This window comes from Papio anubis, chromosome 7 (genome assembly GCF_008728515.1).
Source record: "Papio anubis isolate 15944 chromosome 7, Panubis1.0, whole genome shotgun sequence".
NCBI classification, from domain to species: Eukaryota; Metazoa; Chordata; class Mammalia; order Primates; family Cercopithecidae; genus Papio; species Papio anubis.
Genome location: NC_044982.1, coordinates 119,406,299 through 119,422,555, shown reverse-complemented (window position 1 = coordinate 119,422,555; position 16,257 = coordinate 119,406,299). Strand labels below are relative to the sequence as shown.

The 16,257-nt window shown below is 45.2% G+C and overlaps 1 long non-coding RNA gene across 1 annotated transcript in view; it reads left to right on the top strand.

Annotated features, from left to right (window-relative positions):
* Nucleotides 1-15,319, top strand: part of LOC116275796 — a 33,549-nt gene extending 18,230 nt beyond the window's left edge. Inside the window, exons 2-3 of the long non-coding RNA XR_004185119.1 lie at nucleotides 12,755-12,975; nucleotides 14,339-15,319. This is a non-coding gene — a long non-coding RNA (uncharacterized LOC116275796). The remainder of the gene's footprint in view (nucleotides 1-12,754; nucleotides 12,976-14,338) is intronic.
* Nucleotides 15,320-16,257: the final 938 nt, after the last annotated feature.

Below are 16,257 nucleotides of genomic sequence, written 5' to 3'. Positions count from 1 at the left end.
GATTTAATTACTTTTAATTTAATTAATTTAGAATGCAGTATACTAGGTGATTAATTAGGAGACATTACTGAGGGATTCGGAAGGTGAATTGTAGTATGTAATTGTTTAAATATTATTGCGGCCACAGCCTCCAGTTGTCACTTTACACAGGAGGCCACTGAGGCCATGGGAGGGACAGAGCTTGGAGAACTGGAGTGGGACAGGGACTCAAACAGAAGTCTCCTGGAAGCAAGCACAGAGCTCTTTCCTTTCACTGCTTTTGGCCACTCCCAGGGGAGGCAAAGAAGAGGCAGCTGATTCCAGTGACCAGCAAGTTGGAACTAAGTCATGAAATTGTGGGAGGTGAGAACACACTTGGTCTTTTAATAGAGCGATATTTTACTGGGTTTTTCATGCACATAGTAAATAAGCAAACCATAGGTCTCCCTCTGAGCTATCGCACACTTCCATTATTTTTCTTTTTTGCTACACACATTTACTGAGTACCTGGAATAATGAATAGTCATCACCATCATCATCATCTTAACAAACATGTGTGTGGTGCTACATGCCAGATATTGTTCTGAGTGCTTTTATATTGATTCGCTCATTTAATTGTCATTGGAGTTAAGTACTGTAAGTGAAGTACTATTGCTTCCATTGTCTAGAGGAGGGATCTGAGGCACAAAGTTAGCTCTGCCAGGAATATCTATTATTTGTGTGGTACAGAGGGACACATCCTAGTGAATTTCAGGCTTGTGCCAGGCAGGTGGGGGAGACAGTTTAGGGCTGGGCCCTTTAGGTCACACAGGTTTACCTACCCCACCTCTGAGAGGTAATAATAACACCAGCAAACACTTGCAGAGCCCTGACTGTGTGCCAGGTCTGCTTCTAAATCGTGTTGTGTATTAACTCCGGACACAGCTGCCCTACCCACTACTCCCTGAGGGTAGATTGAGCTATGGCTTTCCTCATAGCTCTGTTTGTCAATCAGAACTTGAGACTACAGTTCTGATGGACCCTTGGAGGCAGAACTGGTCCAGACCCTCTATCCTGAGCTAATCCTGCAGCATGAGCTCGATCCTTCACTCTGAAATCCAGCTCCAATTCCAAGGTTACTCATTTACCAAATGAGCCCTTTGGGCATTTTCAGGGCTTTGATCCCCATTTTCCTGGAATGTTGGGCTAGGATACAGGTAAGAAGCCAGTGTGGTGTAGGACTTCACTCTGATGCACGAGCAATGTCTGCTAGGCCTGGACCCTTTTGCACGGAGAAGTAAAGACACAAGAGCTGGCTTCAATATATTCCCTGTGCGGAGACTAGGACCACAGGGAGACTTTCCTCTTTATAAATGAATTTTCTAATAGTCTGAGCTGTCTTAGCTGCAATGGGCTTGTCAACAGGCCATCACTGGGGCTATCCAAACAGAAACTAATCGACAACAATTTGCTCACTTGGTCTTCTCTTCCTGGAAGGCTCATCTCTATCCTTTTTGTCAGTTAACTCCTATGCAACTTTTAAGACTCAGTCCAGGTGTCACTTCTTCCAGAAGGCTTCCCTGTAAACCCCAACCCAACTCCAGACTGGGCCAGATGTCCTTTGTGTTCCCATAATGTCTCAGGCATATCTTTATCATTACACTCCCTATATATTGCAATGACCTGCTTATGAGTTTGTCTCCTCTATGCTCTGTCTATGTCACCACCTTCTTCAATAACCAGGTGAGTCAGACATGATTTCCATTTGGAGGATGGAGAACCGAGACTCAGGTCCTTGCCTGTGCAGCCAAGAGGAGACAAAGATGGCTAGGTCTGGTTCCCAAGCCTAAAGACCATGATCTGTCCAGTGTGGAACACTGCGGTCCCCCAAGTTCTGTCACTTGCAAAGTCATGGGCTTGTGTGAGCCCTGAGCAACCAAAGCAGCAGAAGCAATGCCCCCAAGGAGTGCACGAGGGCCACGTTTGGAGCCATGCCAGCTTGCCAATCCTTGGCATACTCTGTACGTAGCCAGATAACTACACAAGCTCACCTCATCTGCACACACTCACTCTCTGAACACTTCTAAGGTCACAGAGAAGCCAGGGAAAAATGAGAACCAGGACAGTCAAAGCCTTTACCTCTCCTGGAGCTATGGGGCTTGTTGCCAGAGCCGAAGCCCCTCTTAACACCCTTATTCCTTCATTTAACAAAGGTGAGGAGAGCCCGGCCCTGTGCTTTTAAGGGTGGATTCCATTACTATTAAGACTACTGCGGCCCCTGAAAGATTAACTCAACAGTCACCCCTGTGAAAGCTGATCCAAGTGGAAAATCGAGTTAGAAAATTCCGCCTTCCCTTCCCTCACACCTCAGCAGATTAAGGGGAAGGCCTGATGCTGAGTTATGGGGATTTATGGGAATGTGCAGTTGCTGGCTTTTAAACGCTCACTCTTTGGAATGTTGGCAACCTTGCTTCCTATAAATCGTTGCTGGTATTTCTTAGCCTTTCCTTGCCAGCAACGCGGAGGCCTGCAACACCTTTTCCGTGCAGTAGCCTGTGAAAATATTGAAGTCGGGCCCAGAAAAACACCAGCATTGAAAGGGGAAACTTTGATGTTTGCTAGTTCTTTTCAGACAACTCTTGCCAAATCTTAATTTTTCCAGTTTACAAGTAAGGGATTCTGACCATCTGTCTGCTGTCAACCGATGTTTGTTTGGATGAAGATTTTATTTTTTTCTCCCAATCTAGCACTCCTGTTCTTACAAGTAGTTTATTGGACTTCATAAATGTCAGCTTTTTGCAGTCATTTTGTAAGCAGCTTATGATTTAGTATTTAATCAAAATTGAGCAGTCAGCGTCTGTAATCAATCTGAAGTGAAGTAACAATGAGATTGAAGCTTAAAATGCACCAGGACCACAATTTTTGTCTCCCAACTATCTTTATAAGAACTAAGTTTGCACCTGAAGGTCTGGGGTGGGGAGATGATGCAGGAAATAAATGCTTACTGAGCACCTATTGTGTGTCATTTTATGATTGTGTCAGTTATTAATTGCCAAAATAATACTGCACAACAAACCATCCCAAACTCAGTGACTTAAAAAAATCAGTGTTTTTAGCTTGGTGACCTGATGAGTCAGGTGGGAGGTCCTCTTGGCCTTGGCAGAGCTCTTTACATGTTGGGGATGGGTTGGCTGCTGGGTGATCTTTGCTGGCCTCGTCTGGGACAACTAGGGCACACTGGCTCCATTCTGTGTGTTTCTCATCCTCCAGCAGGCTAGCTGAAGCATGTTCTCATGGCCATGGCAGAGTGCAAAAGTAAGCAAACCCAGTCTGCAAGCACTTTCCCAAATTTCTGCTTGTGTAACGTTTGTTAACATCTCACTGGCCAAAGCAAGTGACATGGCGGAACTCTGAATCACACAGGGGGTGTCTCAGTTCACACAGGGTGCTTTAATAAAATTCCATAGACTCGGTAGCTTTTAAACAACAAAAATTTATTTCTCAGAGTTTTGGAGATTGGGAAGTCCAAAATCAAGGCGTGCAGGCAGATTTGGTGTCTAGTGAGGACCCGCTTCCTGGTTCATAGATGTTGTCTTCTCACTGTGTCTTCATGTGGTGAAATGGGCAAGGCAGCTCTCTGGGGCCTTTTTTATAAGGGTGATGACCTGATCATCTCCCAAAGGCCCCTTCTTCTAATACCATCATGTTGGTGTTTAGGTTTCAGCATATACATTTTGGGAGAAGGCAAACATTCCAACCACAGCAAGGAGAAAGACTCTTTCTCTTTATAGCAGGAGGACTTACAAAGTCACAGGCAAAGTTCACGGGTACAGAGAAGGATGAAGAATCAGGGTCCTAAAACAATCAGTCTATCACAGTGGTGCTGGAAATCCCCGAAGGAGGTAATTATTATAACCGCCATATCCAGACAGAGAAATTCAGAGATTAAAGCATTTGCCCAAGGGTTCTCAACAGTTAGTAAAGAAGTCAGAATTCTTTCTTGGCCTAAGTCTTAAACAGTTTACTTTTGTCTCTCAGAATCTACTTTTCTCTAGAAATAGGTAAAGCAAGAGTAGTGGAAGGCTCTCAGAAATCATCAATTCACCACCCTCATTTTAAAGATGGTCTCTAGAAGGGAAGCGAATTGCCTAAGGTCTTACAGGGGAATGGAAGGACACAGGGAGCCTCGGCTTTCAGGACAGCGCTCTTCCTGAGCCCAGGAGGAGCCATGCATCTCCAATCTGTCACAGCGCTGTCTTCTGCAGGAAGCTGCTGAGGACTTTGGGCTCCCCCTCCCAGACCTGAATATCGTATCCACTAAGCAGCCTCTGCAGAGACCTGGCTTGGTCATGGCAGCCTTAAGAGAATGTAGCAAAATTACTGTAAGCGGCTCCCAGATGGAGCAAGGATGGCAAAGACCTTTGCTTGGTTTACTAGAGAGGCATACTGAATGTTGGCAGCCTTTTATGACATCATGATTAAATTCTTTCCTTGGTTGGTCCTATGAACTGAATTGTTCCTCACCTCCATCAAATTCATATGTTAAAGCCCACACTCCCAATGTGACTGTATCTGGAGATAGGATCTTTAGGAATTAATTAAATTAAATGAAGTCATAAGGATGGGGCCCTAATCCAACAGTACTGTGCCCTCATGACAGAGAAGAAGGCTGGGCGTGATGGCTCATTCCTGTAATCCCAGCACTTTGGGAGGCCAGGGCGGGTGGATCACCTGAGTTCAGGAGTTCAAGACCCGCCCGGCCAACATGGTGAAACCCTGTCACTACTAAAAGTACAAAAAATTAGCTGGGCATGGTGGTGTATGCCTGTAATCCCAGCTACTAGGGAGGCTGAGGTGAGAGAACCGCTTGAACCTGGGAGGCAGAGGTTACGGTGAGCCGAGATCATGCCATTACACTCCAGTCTTGGCAACAAGAGTGAAACTCTATCTCAAAAACAAAACAAAACAAAACAAAAAAACAGAGAAGAAAGAGAGATACCTGCCATGTGAGGACATCACAAGAAAGTGACTGTCTGCAAGCCAGGAAGAGAGCCCTCATGAGAACCCAACTGTGATGACACCCATCATGATCTCAGACTTCTGGCCTCCAGAACTGTGAAAAAATACATGTATGTTGTTTTAGCCACCACCCAGTCTATGGTATTTTGTTGTAGCAGCCTGAGCTGATTATGACAGTTGAAGAATCAGATTATCAAAGGGTCATTTATGCATTCACTCAGGCATTCAACTTATGTGTGTTAAGTATATACTGTGTGCAAACTCTCCATGCTACAGGGGGGTGGGAGCCTGCAATTTTCCCTGGAAAGTGGAGGAGTGGCCTTTCATGTTGCCCTGATTTGCCCCCAGTTCTCCATGTAAGCTGCCAGCAAAGCCTTCACTATGGAGGTTTTTCCCTTCTGGCTTAATGAGCTAGTGGCTTTGGAGGAGGCTGGGATGGCCACCTGGCTGACTGTCCCCAGGGCAGTTGGCTGGGGCTGGGGGGCGGGAGTGCACTATATTAGTCCGTTTTTACACTGCTGATAAAGGCATACCTGAGACTGAGAAGAAAAGAGGTTTATTTGGACTTATAGTTCCACATGGCTGGGGAGGTCACATAATCATGGCAGAGGGTGAAAGGCACTTCTTACATGGTGGCAGCAAGAGAGAATGAGGAAGAAGCAAAAGCAGAAACCCCTGATAAACCCATTAGATCTTATGAGACTTATTCATTATCACGAGAATAGCACGGGAAAGACCAGCCCCCGTGATTCAATTACCTCCCCCTGGATCCCTCCCACAAAACATGGAAATTCTGGGAGATACAATTCAAGTTGAGATTTGAATAGGACACAGCCCAACCATATCATTCCCCCCTGGCCCTCCAGACCTCATGTCCTCACATTTCAAAACCAATCAGGCCCTCCCAACAGTCCCCCAAACTCTTAACTTGTTTCAGCATTAACCCAAAGGTCCACAAGTCCCAGGTCTCATCTGAGATGAGGCAAGTCCCTTCCACCTATGAGCCTGTAAAATCAAAAGCAAGCTAGTTACTGCCTAGATACAATGGAGGTACAGCTAATGGGTAAATACAGCTGTTCCAAATGGGAGAAATTGGCCCAATAAAAGGGGTTACAGGGCCCATGCAAGTCCAAAATACAGCAGGGCAGTCAAATTTTAAAGCTCCAAAATGATCCCTTTTGACTCCAGGTCTTACATCCAGGTCACACTGATGCAAGAGGTACGTTCTTATGGTCTTGGGCAGCTCTGCCCTTGTGGCTTTGCAGGGTACAGCCTCCCTCCCAGCTGCTTTCATGGGCTGGCACTGAGTGTCTGTGGTTTTTCCAGGTGCATGGTGAAAGCTGTTGGTGGATTCTGGGGTCTGGAGGACAGTGGCTCTCTTCTTACAGCTCCAATAGGCACTGCCCTAGTAGGGACTCTGTCGGGGCTCTGACCCCACATTTCCTTTCTGTACTGCCCTAGCAGAGGTTCTCCATGAGGGCCCCACCCCTGCAGCAAACTTTTGCCTGGGCATCCAGGAGTTTCCATACATCTTCTGAAATCTAGGCGGAGGTTCCCAAACCTCAATTCTTGACTTCTGTGCATCTGCAAGCTCAACACCATGTGGAAGCTGCCAAGGCTTGGATCTTCCATCCTCCAAAGCCACAGCCTGAGCTGCATATTGGCCCCTTTCAGTCATGGCTGGAGCAGCTGGGACACAGGGCACCAAGTCCTTAGGCTTCACACAGCATGGTGACCATGGGCCCAACCCACAAAACCACTTTTTCCTCCTGGGCCTCTGGGCCTGTGATGGCAGGGGTTGCCGTGAAGGTCTCTGATATGGCCTGGAGACATTTTCCCCATGGTCTTGGGGATTACCATTAGGATCCTTGCTACTTATGCAAATTTCTGCATCTGGCTTGAATTTCTCCCTAGAAAATGGGTTTTTCTTTTCTACTGCATCATCAGGCTGCAAATTTTCTGAGTTTTATGCTCTGTTTCTCTTTTAAAATGGAATGCTTTTAGCAGCACCCAAGTCACATTTTGAATGCTTTGCTGCTTAGAAATTTCTACCACTAGATACCCTAAACCATCTCTCAAGTTCAAAGTTCCACAAATCTCTAGGGCAGGGGCAAAATGCTTCCAGTCTCTTTGCTAAAACATAACAAGAGTAACTTTGCTCCAGTTCCCAACAAGCTCCTCATCTCTGTCTGAGGCAGCTCCCAAAAAGTTCCTCATCTCCATCTGAGGCTGCCTCAGCCAGGACCTTATTGTCCATATCACTATCAGGTTTTTGGTTAAAGTCATTCAACAAGTCTCTAAGAAGTTCCAAACTTTCTCACACATTTTACTGTCTTCTTCTGAGGCCTCCAACATGTTCCAACCTCTGCCTGATACCCAGTTCCAAAGTTGCTTTCACATTTTCAGGTATCTTTTCAGCAACACCCCACTCCTAGTACCAATTTACTGTATTAGTCCATTTTTATGCTGCTGATAAAGACATACCTGAGGCTGGGAAGAAAAAGAGGTTTAATTGGATTTACAGTTCTACATGACTGGGGAGGTCTCATAATCACAGTGGAGGGTGAAAGGCACTTCTTACATGGCGGCAGCAAGAGAGAATGAGGAATAAGCAAAAGCAGAAACCCCTGATAAACCCATCAGATCTCATGAGACTTAGTCACTATCATGAGAATAGTATGGGAAAGACCAGCCCCCATGATTCAATTACCTCCCCCTGAGTCCCTCCCATAACACTTGGGAATTCTGGGAGATGCAATTCAAGACAAAATTTGAATGGGGACACAGCCAAACCATATCAGGGCCTTTGGCAGAGATTGCTGTGCCTGCTATTGCTCTCCTGTGGAGCTCCTCAACAGGTCATGTGGGCAGTGAGATTTTTTTTGGTATATCAAATCTGATGTTTCCTGAAGACTTAAGAATCATGGATTCCAATGCCTGGTCAAGTGTTCCTAACAGCATAGCTTGATTTTTGTCTTGTTTTTCTATTCCCAGCTGAGTGTCATGGAAAATGCCTCAGGAGCTGGAATGAAATTGCTAACCAAGAGCAGAAAACACTGACTGGCTTGACCAGCAGGGAGGGGCAGTGGCTGAAATGGATACAGGGAGGAAAAAGATGGCTCAGCTTCTTTTTTGTTTCTAGCTCAAAGGATTAGCTTCACATTATAAAGTTTGGTAAAAATTGTCATGAGTGAAGCTCATACAAGAAACCAAAGTATTCCTAAGAATCAAACATGCCAGTGGCCCCTATGTCCACACCCTGTGGCTGTCAGGAAACCTCTCTAAGTCTTAGTTTCCTTGTCTGTAAAATGGTGGGACACGGGTTATAATGTGATTGTTATAAACGCCTACAGTCATACCCAAGAAGATGTCTTGCTCATGGATATTAAATTAATATTATTTCATTGGCCCCTCCCTATCAGACTCTCTCCCTACCCTTGTCTATCTGAATCTTCCTAGCACTTTCCTATCCCTTTAATAATTCAACATTAATGGTTTATTAAACAGAGGCTTCCTAATGGGCTGTTACCTACCTATAAAGAGCAAATCTTCCACTGTGGGGTTGCCCAGGCCCTTGACGGGAGAGTAACTGATGGGAGCAGCTGACTGTGATGGTGTTCTTGGGTGAAGAGGGAGTGGCCCAAGAGCAAATCCCCATACTGTCACTTTCATGCCTTGGAAAACCTCTTAACCTCCTGAAACCTCAATTTCTGCAAAATGGGATTCATATTACCCTTGCCATGAGGTTTCTATGAAATTGAATCAATGTAGGTGAAATTCCTAGCTCCTTACTCCTCCCCACTCTGCGCCTAGGGCTCAGGCCAGCCCCAACTCTGGGGAATGGTTCAGTTACCCAGTTACCCACCTGGTCTATCTGTGGGACTACAACACCTGCGAATCTCCCTTGCTCAAAGTCTTACCATAACAGATTAATTCCTTTGAGTCCACCTCCAGAAGTGTCTGTAATAAAGAGAAGTGCCTCTGTCCACCACAAGCCGCTGGTGGCTGATGACTAAGAGGCAGGGCAGTGAGGTGAAGGGAGCCCCGAGGGAGGGGTTGGGATTCCTGGCGCTAGTCGTGCTGACTCTCTTGCTACGTGACCGTGGATAAGTCGTTTTCCATTTCTGGACTTTAGTTTTCTCAGATGTAAAATCAAGGGCTTAGGTTGTATGGAATCTAGGATTTGCTCCATCTGCAACTACAATTAGCTCCAAAGATTAGTTTTGAGATTCCCAATGGGGTTCCAAAGAAGGAGACCTCAGACATGTCAGTTTTGATGAGACTTGTGGTGAAAGGGCAGAAGCAAGGGCCAGGGGCAGGCTGCCTTTGTACGGAACCTATGCTTACTCACACCTGTCACACTCGATGGTTCCAATCAAGGCTCCTCATTGGCTGGCTGATTCATCGATTCATTCATTTTCTTTATAGAGTTTTCTCTGACCACACTGGGCTAGAGTGTTCTGTCACCTCTTTAACCCTCCATGGCCCTTCCTGTGACATTTCCTCCACTATCCTTTGGTGGCCTTGGCCATTCTGCAAATGGTCCTGTACCTGCCATACTTTCTCTCACTATTCTCTCTTCCTGAAAGTCCCTTCCTTTCTATCTCCCAAAGTCCTGGCCACCACTTAAGGGCCTGCTCAGAAGTCACCTCCTCCAGGAAGTCTTCCTAGGCTTCTAATTCAAAACTCTCTCCTCTGTGCTCTCTCTAGGCCTATTAATATGCTTCAATGTCTTCCCATTAACAAGGAACTAGGCCAAAATCCTCAGTGTAGCTCCCCAGGCTCAACTGTCATCACTCTCCTCTCCCGCAACCCAGCTCTAGTTATGCCGGGGTGTCTCTCATCTCCATGCAGGTACTTAAGTTGCTGTTTCTGCCTGAGGGCTCTGTTCCTCACCCTGTTCCCATAGTGAGGATACTTAATGACTTTAAGACTCAGCTCATATCCCCGGTACTGGCAGGAATTTATTGTACTCATCTTCTGGACTGTATTCTCTGTTTTGTAGTGAGCCAGTCTTGTCCGTGACTCCAGTGACACTGGCTTATTTGTCTCTGAAGTCACACTGCCTTGCCTATGAGCTAGCACATAATAAGTGCTCAGTAAACATAGCAGTGAAAGGAATTCTCGTATGTGTCCATCACAGCACCCAGGAGGGGCTGAGGTCCTGGGCAGGTGTGTTGATGGGGCAGTTGATTAAAAGCTTTGTTTGCAGCAGCCCTGGGATTTGGAGTCTTGGAACAGGCTGAGCTGGAGAAATGGCTCCTGTGCTAAGTGTGCATGTGTATATGAGTGTGTGTGTGTGTGTGTGTGTGTGTGTGTGTGTCTATTCTCTGTGGGCATGTCTGCTAGGGTCTGGCTGTCTGCCATGCATGGGGGAAGATTGAGTTCCCCAGGATCTCATGTCTCTCCCCTGACTTCCAGAGGTTTCCTCCTGGGCACTAAACCACCAGCCCAACAACTCCAGAGTCAATACAGAGATGCGTTTGGAGGGCCCTCCACAGTCCTGTAAAGAGACAGCATTCTTCAGAGGACCAGGGCATGGACTTACAGCTGGAGAGCCCTGTGCTCTGTAGCCTTGGACAGGTCTCTGATATCTCGGCTCCTCTGGGGTAATTACTTATGCAGGGCTTCCCTTGTGCCAGGTGTTGAGTGAAACTCCTTGTTTGGATTATGTGATTTAATCTTCATAAACACCCTAGTTTGCAGAAGGGAAACTGAGGCATAGAGCGGTTACATTACTTGTCTCAGGTCAAAAAACAGCTGAGTAAAGAGCAGGGGGGTGAAGTCAAGCAGTCTTAGCTCAAAGCCCATGTTCTTGAGTCCTGCACCCCACTCCTTTTCATAGAGTAAAGCCTGATAATATCGTCTTGTAGGATACTGAATTAATATGCATTAAATGGCATCTATGAAATGACTGGCACACTGCAGGCATGCAATACATGGAGGCTGATATAATTAATATCTATTTCACCTCTCCCCTTTTAAAGGTGAGGAAACTGAGGCATGGTTTATATACATGACTTGATAGCCAGCGTTGAGCATTGTAGTCTCAAAATCATGTGTCCTGACGGCCAACCGGTTTCATTTTTCATTATGCTGTGCCTTGTCAGGTAAAAATTAGAAAGAAAGGTAACCTTGATTTTGGAGGAATCAAGACTAAGAGAAAGGTGGAGTTGATGGGCACTTGAGGATATGTGAAGACCTTTCCCCATAACTTCCCAACCACCGATGATGTAGGTCCTAGGATCCCAATTTGCAATTTGCATATCTGGTCTCAGAGAAGTAGGTGACTTGCCTGAGGCCTTTGCATGATAAGAGAGGCCAGGATTTGAACTCCGGCCTGTCTTACTCTAAGTCTAGTGTTTTTTTCCTACATTCCCAGCTCATAAGTGGGGCCCAAGATCAAGGCCACAGTAGACACAATTGTGACTACAGATTGTGGTGGGAATGGGATGGGCAGGCTCTTTATTGCTGCTCCTCCTTCATAGCATCAGGGGAGCTTCTGGAGCTGGGGAACAGGCACTTGGAAGGGCAGTGTGCCCTAGAGGAAGGGGCAGATCTTGAAATAGAAAGCGGCCGGGCTTTTCCTGGAGCACCAAGGAAGTCAAGAACAGCCATTTGGTCTTCATGTATCGAAGATATCCTCTAGGGCTCCTTCTGCCTAGCAGGGTGACTTTCAAATTTCAGGAAGGTGATGTTGTACCCATAGGGGTGGGGGGTCATATGCCAGTGGCAGATAGAAAATATCTCTGGAATCTCAGACTTTATTTTAAAAATGCATGCAGAATTTAAAGAACTCTATTTCTTTCCCACAGCATATCCACATGTGCATATATGTTTGTGTATGGGTATGCATAAGTGTGTATGCACATTGCAAATCTGTAACTAACCACCATTTTAGGAAGAGCTGCTGTGCCTTTGGTATAGCTCTCTGTACTCTCTGGAACCCTGCCATGTATTCATCCCCCTCCTCCCTGGGGTATATGTACTACCCAGTTGGTCAAATACTTCCATTTCCTGAGCCTAGGGAGGAACTGGGCAAACAGTTAAGGGCTAAAGGGGCATGTTCATAGTGAGGATCTGCTCAGTGTGGCTGAGCTGAAACAGGTCAGGAAGTTACAAGATTGCCTGAGGTCACCCAGTAACTGTGAGACTAGAACTCTGGTCCCTAGATCCTAGTTCAGCGCACATTTCCACCACCTCTGGGCCAGCTCCTGGGCAACAGAATGTACTTGGTCGTACTTGTTGCCTTGTCTGCCTACCTGGCACATTGCTGGGAAACAGGGCTTCTCTCTACAAGCCCAACATTCTGATAATTAAATACAAAGTATGACTTGTGCCCTCCCCACTCCACCCCACTACAGTGGCTGAAACGCTGTGATTCCCACACCTGAGCTCTCCAGCTTGCCCTTTTGGATTTCTAGACAGGCAAGTGAGAAATATGTGATCTGTTTGGACTTGAGCAAGACATTTGGCAAGGTGTCTCATGCTCATCTCAAGGTGAAAAGTTAGGACTGGATGCTGGTGCAATTCAATAGATTAGGAACTGGTTAAAGGGCCATACCCAAATGGAATGGATAAATCTAACTACATCAGCCTAGATGAGGGTCTCTAGTGGCATGCCAAGGGACTCTGTCTTTGGCCATATCTTACTCAGCACTTTTATCAATGACCGGAATGAAATAGGTGGAGGGAAGGATGAACATTTATTGAGAAATTCCTGTGTCAGCAACTATTGCCAATATTTTACAAAGCTTATTTATTTTATCCCTCACAGCATGACTGTAAGAGAAGTATTACCCTTTCACAGACAAGGAAATAAATACGTAACTGAGGGCAAGCAACTTGCCCAAGACCTCACAGCAATTGATGCAATAAGATTTGGCATCCAGATGGATCTGACTCTGAAGGCTGGGGCTCTGTGTCACATGTGGCACTGAACTGGCTTATCACCGAGGAGCATGTGGGAAGGTCGGAAGGATGGACAATACCGGGAAGGTGAGAGGCAGGTCTGAAGAGGACTGAAATTAACACTGGGCCAAAATGACTGCACACCAAGATGAAAGGTGATAGAGACCTTTGCTCACACTGGGGCTCAGATGCTCACCAGACACACACAGGATGTGGGATACCTGGGTCAACAGCACAAGTGAAAAGGTGTTGGGTTTTTAGTTGACAGGAAGTTTCATATGAGTCAACGGTGGGATGTGGTAGCCAACAGAGCTAATGTCACCGTGGCCTCCACAAGTGGAGGTACAATGAACAGAGCGAGGGAGGAGCTACTCCTTAGTCAGCGTGTGTCCAGGAAATGGAGCTCAGGCCTGGTGACTTCAGTGGAAGACAAGCATCGAAAGCCCGCCGAGCTCTCAGAGGGCAGGGAAGAGGGGCTTCTTGCTGTTGCTGATGCACATTCCTCTCCTCATTCTTTGTCATTACCAAAATTACCAAAGCTTATTAATACCTTTCTGAGACGTTATGGCCACTTCTTGATTTTTATGCTTTTGCCTTTCAAGCTCTGAGAATATGCTACTCATTCAGGTTTGAATTTTTATTAATGTAACTTGAGCCAATGCAGGGAGTCCTTGTGACCCAGTCTCTACACTAAGTTATAGTCAAAGAAGCACAATCCAATAACCAAAGGAAAGTAAGAGATTTTCCATCTTTATGCACATCTCTCAAAGGAATGAAAAGAATGAGACCTGCTTTTAGTTCTCTGTCTCATTACCTTATACTTCAAAAAACATCCACTCTACGAAACACTCCAAACTCTCCTGTTGTGCCATCTCCCTTTGGTTCTTCCATGTCTCCATTATTTAGATGGGCTTAACAACTGTTTTTTCATTTTCTTTTCCTTTTTCTTCTCCTTGGCTCCACTCTTCTTTAGTTTTCTTTCTAGTTGGCTTCTGACCCAAATTCCTTTTTACAAAGGAGAAGTCAGGAACTGACCTAGCAAACCAGAATACTACCCCTTCCCTCCTGTCTCTGCAACACTGCCCATCTCTCCATCCTCCTGGCAACCGGGATGGCCAAGATGGAACTCTTTTTTGAGAGCTGGGGGAGGAGAAATGGAGCAGGCAAGGAAGACAGTTTTGGTGGTGGGTGGTAGCAAACATGGTGTTGGGAAAGATGATGGGGAGGCTGGGAACACTCTTCATACCAACCTTGTCCTCATCACGTTAGCATGTGGGCACTGTGGGTGGAAGAGCCTGGCCACTCGTGCGTGACAAACTCCAACACAGACTGCCATGCAAGAGCTACTTGTAGTGAATGGCAGCAAGGAGAGGCCCCTCCTTACCCCTAAGATGCCCATTGCCGTGGATGGTTCATTTTCATTACCTTGCTGTTCTCCTTTTCTTTGCAGAGTTGACTGTTTCTGTAATAACAGACCTTGAAATCTACTCAGAAATGGCAGACTGGGAGAGATGGCACTCCCACATTCCACGTGCTCTCCTACACTTCTCAGCCTCCTAGGTGAGGGCTGTGTGGCTTGTTCTGACCCATGCAGGCACACCTCAGGGATATGCAGGTTCCATTCCAGACCACCCCCAATAAAGTGAGTATCTCAATAAAACAAGTCATACTTTTTTTTTTTGGTTTCCCAGTGCACATAAGTTATGTTTACACTGTACTATACACTGATAAGTGAGCAATAACATTATGCCTAAAAAAAAAATGTACATACCTTAATTAAAAATACTATATTACTAAAAAATACAAATGATCATCTGAGGCTTCAGTGAGTTGTAATCTTTTTATTGATGGAGGATCTTGACTTGACGCTGATGGCTGCTAACTAGTCAGGATGGTGGTTGCCAAAGACTGAGGTGGTAATTTCTTAAAAGAAGATAACAATGAAGTTTATCACACTGACGGACTCTTTCTGTCAAGAAAGTTTTCTCTGTAGCATGCGATGCTGTTTGATAGCATTTTATCCACAGTAGAACTTCTTTAAAAATTGCAGTCCATCCTCTCAAATCCTGCCATTGCCTTATTAACTTATGTAATGTTCTAAGTCCTTTGTTTTCATTTCAATAGTGTTCACAGCATCTTCACTAGGAGTAGATGCCATCTCAGGAGACCACTTTCTTTGCTCATTCATAAGAAGTAACTCCTCATGTGTTCAAATTTTATCATGAGATTGCAGTAGTTCATTGCCATCTTCAGGCTTCACTTCAAATTCTAGTTGTCTTTCTATTTCCAGCACATCTGCAGTTACTTCCTCCACTGAAGTCTTACACCTCTAAAATTCATCCTTTAAGGTTAGAATCAACTTCTTCCAAACTCCTGTCCACGTTGATATTTTGACTTCCTCCCATGAGTCGTGAATATTCTTAATGGCATTTAGAATGGTAAATTGTTTCCAGAATATTTTCAATCAGCGTTGCCCAGATCCATCAGAGGAATCACTATCTATGGCAGCTATGATCTTATGAAATGTATTTCTTAAATAATAAGACCTAAAAGTGAAAATGTCTCCTTAATCAATGGACTATAGAATGATGTTGTGTTAGCAGGCATAAAAACAAAATTAATCTTGTCCATCTCTATCAGAGCTCTTGAGTGACCAGGTGCATTGTCAATGAGCAGTCATATTTTGAAAGCAGAAATCTTTTTTCTTCTGCAGTAGGTCTCAATAGTGGGCTTAAAATATTCAGTAAACCCTGCTGTAAACAGATGTGCTATCATCCAGGCTTTGTTATTCCGCTGATAGAGCATAGGCAGGGTTCCACAGATTTAGCATAATTATTTGGAATTTTGGAATGATAAAAGAATATTGGCTTAATGTAAAGTCACTAGTTGCATTAACCCCTAACAAGAGAGTTCCCTTGTTATTTGAAGCTGTGAAGCCAGGCATTGACTTCACTCTGGCTAGGAAAATCCTAGATGGCACCGTCTTCCAATGGAAGACTGTTACATCTATGTTGAAAAATCTCATTTTTAGTGTAGCCACCTTCATTAATGATTTTAGCTAGATCTGGATAACTTGCTGTAGTTCTACATTATAGCACTTGGTGCTTCACGTTGCACTTCGATGTTCTGGAGATGGCTTCTCTCCTTAAACCCCATGAACTAACCTCTGCTAGCTTCCAACTTTCATTCTGCAGCTTCCTCAGCTCTCTCAGCCTTCACAGAATTGAAAGAGTTAGGGCCTTGCTCTGAATTAGGATTTGGCTTAAGAGAATGTAGTGGCTGGTTTGATCTTTCATCCAGACCAAAATTCCTCCATATCAGCAATAAGGCTGTTTCACTTTCTTATGACTCATGTGTTCACTGGAGAAC